This window comes from Gorilla gorilla, chromosome 21 (assembly GCF_029281585.2).
Source record: "Gorilla gorilla gorilla isolate KB3781 chromosome 21, NHGRI_mGorGor1-v2.1_pri, whole genome shotgun sequence".
Lineage (NCBI taxonomy): Eukaryota > Metazoa > Chordata > Mammalia > Primates > Hominidae > Gorilla > Gorilla gorilla.
Genome location: NC_073245.2, coordinates 76599614 through 76606569, shown reverse-complemented (window position 1 = coordinate 76606569; position 6956 = coordinate 76599614).

The following is a 6956-nucleotide window of genomic DNA, read 5'->3' as shown; positions in this document are numbered from 1 at the left end:
GATATCTGACACTATGCATTTGATAAAACCCACAGAATTTTAATGCACAAAGAACAAATCACAATCTACACAAATTAAATGATTTAGGATGTGGAAGTATCTAAGGACAAAATACAGAGTGCAAGCAAGCATCTAACTGTATTACCAATGTATGTTGCAAGTGGTGGGCCAAAGGTGCTGAGCTGGAAATGAGTAGAATCCATAGACTAAAAACAAAACGTACTATATACATGAACAGTGGACTCTATTTTATAAAGTTATTTCCCATAGGGATAATAGTTAATTTTGAAACTACTATATCTGTAAAAAGAAAAATAACCATGATTTTCCTCTATACTATCAACACTCCACTTTTAACAGCAAATTGTGGGAGGTGGGGGGTGTTTCCCATACCAACCAATATTCCAACTCTCTGGAAAACAATTGGGTATCCTGTAATTCAACTGTGACACTGATTACCTGGAGTTAGTATACACCCTACAGGTTAAGGGCTTAGTAACACCAGACTGTCCACAACCTCAGATGCCAATCACAAGTAGTGAATCCCCAGTTTACCCAAACTTCTATATGACTTGGCCAGAAACTAGGCATTCCTACACCCCCTCTTCAGGTTTGACAATTTGCTATGATGGCTTATGGAACTAGGAAATACTTACTTATGTTTACTAGTTATTATGGTCTCAATGTGTGTACACCCCCACCCCAAATTCCTATTTTGAAATGTAATCCCCAAAGGGATGGTATTCAGAGGTAACCGAGAGGTGATCGGATCATGAGAGTGCTGTCCTCATGAATGAAACCAGTGCCCTTATAAAAGCATCTAGGAGCCCGTTTCCCCATTCTGCCATGTCACGACATGCTAGAAGGCACTATCTATGATAGATGAGCCCTCACTAGACATCAAATCTGTCAGCCTTGATCTGGAACTTTCCAAATTCTATATTTTAGGAATTTTTATGGAAGCTTCATCATGTAGACATGACGGATTATTAACTCCATTTCCAGTCCCTTCACACCCTCAAAGGATTGCATGTTAAGCTAAAAGTTACAACCTTCTTATCATGGCTTGGTCTTTCTGGTGACCATCCCCATCCTGAAACCATCCAGGAACCCACAGAGTGTCCTTATTAGAACAGAAGCCATTCCTATTATCCAGGAGATTCCAAGAGATTTAGGAACTCTGCATCAGGAACCAGGGCCAAAGACGAAATATTAGAACACAAGATGCTCCTAGCACCCCTACTGTTCAGGAAATTATAATAGTTTTAGAAGCTCTGTACCAGGAACTGCAGACACAGACCAAACATATATTTCTTATTAAGTCCCAACCTGGAATCTTGATCAAGAATGAATTCCTTGTTCCCAATGGTACAAGGGATGAAATAAATGGCAGATAGTAGGAGCCAGTTTCCTCCCTATTACAGTGAGAAGTTACAGATAAAAAATAGGGAAGCCTAGAATGATCTCTGTCATAATGAGTCAGAATATATATATACAACATAAGTATAAACTCACATTTAGCTTAACATATACATAGATGGTTCCACATAGAAACCTTTATAATTAAGTGGGTACATATAAGTTAGAAGACACACATATATTTCTTTGCACTGTCAGCTGTAAGTGTCATGATGCAATGACCACATTTAGTGGCCAGATGTAAGTTTTTCATACCATTCTCTAACAAAAGAAATCAGGGCTATTAGAAGAAATAGCTGAAACTAGGACTGGGACAGAAAATATATGAGCCAGGGTACTTTTGAAGTAACAGAAATAAATTATTAAAAAAAAACATGAAATTATGTAAAAGGAGCCAGTGGAAAGAGCTACCAATGGCCACAGGTATGAACAAAGAGCAACAAAATACTATACAATTAGATAACAACCAAAAGATTAAAGTAACTATCTGTGGACCCATACTGGTATAAATAAATGATTAAACACATATGCAAATGGGCTGAATAGAAATCTCTTATACAGGAGAATTCCAAGTACCTGATATAGACAGCCATCAAGGAGGTGGGGCTAACTCCCCACTCCTTTAAGTATGAGCTCTGCATGATGACTTCCTCCAAAAGCATACATACAATATAGACGTGGGAAAAAAGTAACTTCACAGTGAAAAATCTGAAAACACTGCCTCAACCAAGTGATAAAAGTTAACATTAATGGTGATAACACATCTTGAGAGCATGAAGTGACTAGACTAGCACTTGCAAACCAAAAATAAAATTCAAAGATCTTTCCCACAACCACCTCTCCACCAGGGGACACCAAAGTTAACCTGGAAGACTGGTTCAGGCTATGATGGGAAAGAGGTGGTCAGACATGCCTCATGATGCCCTCCTCCCTTTTGGAATTCAGGAAAAGCCAATCAGCATTTAACATCAACACAACCTAAAATCTGATAAGAAACATTTACAATCTATTCTCTCTGAAGCCTGCTACCTGGAAGCTTCATCTCCATGATAAAACCTTGGTCTCCATAACCCCTTATCATAGCCCAGACACTCCTTTCTATTGATAGTAAGTCTTTCAACAAACTGCCAATCAGAAAAATTTTAAATGTACCTATAACCTGGAAGCCCCACCCCACCCTAATCCATTGGGTTGTCCCACCTTTCTGGACCGAACCAATATATATCTTAAATACACTTGATTGATGTCTCCTATCTCCCTAAAATGTATAGAACCAACCTGCACCCCAACGACCTTGGGCACATGTTCTCAGGGTCTCCTGAGGGCTGTGTCAAGGGCCATGGTCACTCATATTTGTCTCAGAATACATCTCTTCAAATATTTTACAGACTTTGACTCTTTTTGTGGACACACTACACATCTGCTCTGCTTCCCGCAAACCCCTAAACCCAGGCTGATTATGAGAAAAACCCCAAGTAAACCACAATGGAGGACATTCTACACAATACCTGACCAATCCTCCTAACACTGTTCCAGGTCCTCAGAAGTAAAGTCTGAGAGACTGTCACAGCCAAGAAGAGCCTGACATGATGACCAAATGTCCTATGGGATCCTAGATAGGATCCTGGGAGAGAAAAAGGCAGAACTAAGGGAAACCAAATAAGATGTGAGCTTATTTAATAATATAGTAATACCCAGTCATTAAGTATGACAAGAAATGATGTAAGATGTTGGTCAGGAGTGGTGGCTCATGCCTGTAATCCCAGCACTTTGGAAGGCTGAGGCGGGCGGATCACCTGAGATCAGGAGTTCAAGACCAGCCTGGCCAACGTGGTGAAACCTCATCTCTACTAAAAATACAAAAATTAGCCGGGCATGATGGCAGGCGCCTGTAATGCCAGCTACTCAGGAGGCTGAGGCAGGAGAATCGCTTGAACCTGGGAGGCGGAGGTTGCAGTGAGCCGAGATCACGCCACTGCACTCCAGCTTGGTTGAGACTCTGTCTGGGAAAAAAAAAAAAAAAAAGATGTTAAACCTATCTGATACATGTTGATATGTTAAAAAGAGGGGAAACTAGGTTGCATCTACATGGGAAATCTGCATTTTCTTCCCAATTTCTGTATGAATCTAAAACTAATTTAAAATAAAACCTCTATTTAAAAATTGTAATTTTTTCAGATATCTGCTAAATTATTTGTACTAAAAATTAGTAATTGGCAGTAACTACTCCTACTTTTAAAAATAAGAGCATTCATGATACTGCAAAGTAAATTATACAGACTAATATATACTTTCAAAGAAATGCCCCTTTTACATGTTTTATGTTAAGATAACATATATGTGTAAACATGGTCATATCATTTTTCTTATGGTGTAGTTCACTCTCTAAGAAAGCTGGTCATCTTAGAACCAGGGAAAAAAATTCACATTTTGGAGACTATTTCAATTTACGGCTGGACGTTTTCAAAGTATGACTTTGTGAAAAAAAACAAAGTTCAAATTGATTCATTGTGACTGGATCACTTATTCTAATGAATGCTTGTCTTTATTTTGTTTCCCAGCATTCCTTTCAGCTACGATACAACAGAAGCAAATATTTGCCACTGGAAAAAATATTCAAAGACACTCTTAGGTTAATCTATAGCTGACGACAGTCAGTCTAGTCTACATAGCAAGCAGCTTCAAGATATGATTACTTAGCTAAGAGGGAAATATAGGACGTGACTGCTGCCTCATTCGCATGCCTCCCTGGACCTGATAATTTAGAGGAAGCTCACATTCGCAAGATAAAAATTTTCTTTTCTTTCTCAGTATTAAATATGCTGTCACAATAGAAGAAAGCTTTACTGACTTCTTAAATGGTGTGTTGAGACCGGAAACCTAAAATGATAGTTACTGAGAATACTGCTAATGCCCTAAGTTTTTAGTCACACCCTCACCTAGGTAGGAACCTAACCAAAAGGGGAGAACTGTTGAACAAATTACGGGAGGTCATTGTTTTGGTCACAACTCCCGCATTAGGCCACACTGAGCAGGCAAAACCAGAATGGAGACACTTACGCTGAATGACACACAACAAAGCTGAAACTTTAAGGAAGTAGATAGATCCCAAAAGAGCTCCCTTTTTCCCTGAAGAGATTCCAGTCTACCTGAGTCAGCATAAAGAAGTCCCCTCTGCTTTAATTCTTACCAAAACAAGTAACTTGAAGTAATCTGATATTAACAAATCAGTTGTTATTTTCTATTGCTCTATTTCCGCCTTACACAACAGTGTTCTGATATTGCCCAGAGGGCACTGAGACCAAATAAAACTTGAAAATGCCACACTGAAAGCAAATAAGTCCTAATAACTCAATTTACAATGATAACAAAGAGTGACACCAATGCCCAAAGTTTTGATCAATATCTCAAAATTGAGAGGCTGACCAAAAGGGAGGAATTCTTACATCAAACAACATTTGGGCTTTAGAAGCCTCCCAAGGAGTCCTTGTAAAGAGTCGCGGCCGGGCGCCGTGGCTCACGCCTGTAATCCCGGCACTTTGGGAGGCCGAGACGGGTGGATCATGAGGTCAGGAAATCGAGACCATCATGGCTTACAAGGTGAAACCCAGTCTCTACTAAAAAAAAATACAAAAAAATTAGCCAGACTTGGTGGCGGCAGCCTGCAGTCCCAGCTACTCGGGAGGCCGGGACAGGAGAATGGCATGAACCCGGGAGGCGGAGCTTGCTGTGAGCTGAGATCGCGCCACTGCACTCCAGCCTGGGCGACAGAGCGAGACTCCGCCTCAAAAAAGAAAAAAGAAGAAGAAGAAGAATCGCAACTTAATTTAGTATAGAAACAAACTGAAAATCTGACTTGGGAATGTATCATGGTAACAAATAGCGGCGGTTCAGCCAATCACATCAGCCGAGTGTCAGTCAATGGCCGGCAGCCAGCTGTTCAAAACAAGTTCCAAGAAGGCAAATCCGGGCTGTAACCAGGTCTGTAACCAATCCAGCAACCTCTATACCTCACTTCTGTTTTCTGTATGTCACTTTTTTTCTCTGGCTATAAATATAACCTGCACATGTTGTGTGGCAGATCATTCTGAACCATTTTTGGTCTGGACTGCTGCCTGATTCTAGAACCACCAAAAAAAGCCAATTAAGATCTGCAGACCCACATTTGTTGTAATTTTGTATTTTAACAGTTGTGCCCTACAAAAGACATTAAGCTGAAATTAATTAAAAATCATTTACGGTCATGATTAGGTCATAAAAAATTGTCAAACATAACAATTCTTCAAAAAAGCTAAAAAGTATATTTTAAAAATATTGTTGATGGAAAAAAGAGTGCAAAAGTAGATAGGAAAATTATGTACAAAACTAAAAACAGAAGAGAAATTAAAAGTCAAATAATTGCATCAAACTGGAAACCTAGAAAAAATGGGTGATTTCCTAGTAAAAATACACATTAACAAAATGGGCACTGAAATAAGGCAACTATGAATATACCAATTAGCATAGAAAAGCTAAGAAAGGTCCTTAAAGATCTCCCAGTGGAAAAAGGCCCCAGGACCATCTGGGTCCATAGCTTAGTGTAAGCTGACTTAACTAAATGTGATTTTACACTCGTGCATTGCATACATATGATGGTGGTCCCATGAGATAAAAATGGAGCTGAAAAATTCCTTCCTAGCCATCTTGTCATAAGCTCATGGCTCAACGCATTACCTTTTCTCTGTTCTGATACCATGAAAGGAAAATAAATCTCAGGACCCCCAAATCACTAAGCCAAGGGAAAAGTCAAGCTGGGAGCTATGTCAGGCAAACCTGCCCTCATTCTATTCCTAACTAAGATAGCTACAAAGATAAAAAGCTACATACCTCACTCACAATTTGCCCACAAAGAATTTCCTTTTGGACAAAGGACAGACAGCACTCAAAGTCATCCCTCACCTGAGACAGATGCATATCTGACTGCTTCCTCTGCCCTATTATTTATGTAAAAATGCAGATTCATTGAGCCAGACTAAATTGTGTATTCAGTGGAAGGCTGATGAAGGATTCAAAAGAATGCAACCTTTTGTCTCTAACCTACTTCTGACTTGGAAGCACCCCCACTTCCTGCTTCCAGTTGTCCCGCCTTACTGGGCCAAATGACTGTACATCTTACACGTCTCATGTATCCCTAAAATGTACAAAAGCAAGCTCTACCCTGCCCACCTTGGACACACGTCGTCAGGACCTCCTGAGGCTGTGTCATGGGCGTGTCCTTAATCTTGGCAAAATAAGCTTTCTAAATTGACTGAGGCGCAGCACGCCGGCGCAGGCGCACAGAGGCGCGGCGCGCTGGCGCAGGCGCGTCCCCTGGGGGGCGGGGGGGAGGCGCGGCGCAGGCGCAGAGATGCACGTCGTTGGGCTGTGGGTTTGGGGGGAGGTGAGTGGTGCAGACGCAGAGTCACACGCCACCGGGACGGGAGCGCCGGGGTGGAGCGTTGTAGGCGCAGAGACGCACGTCCCCGGGGGCGCGGCGCAGAGACGGGTTGAACCTCAGT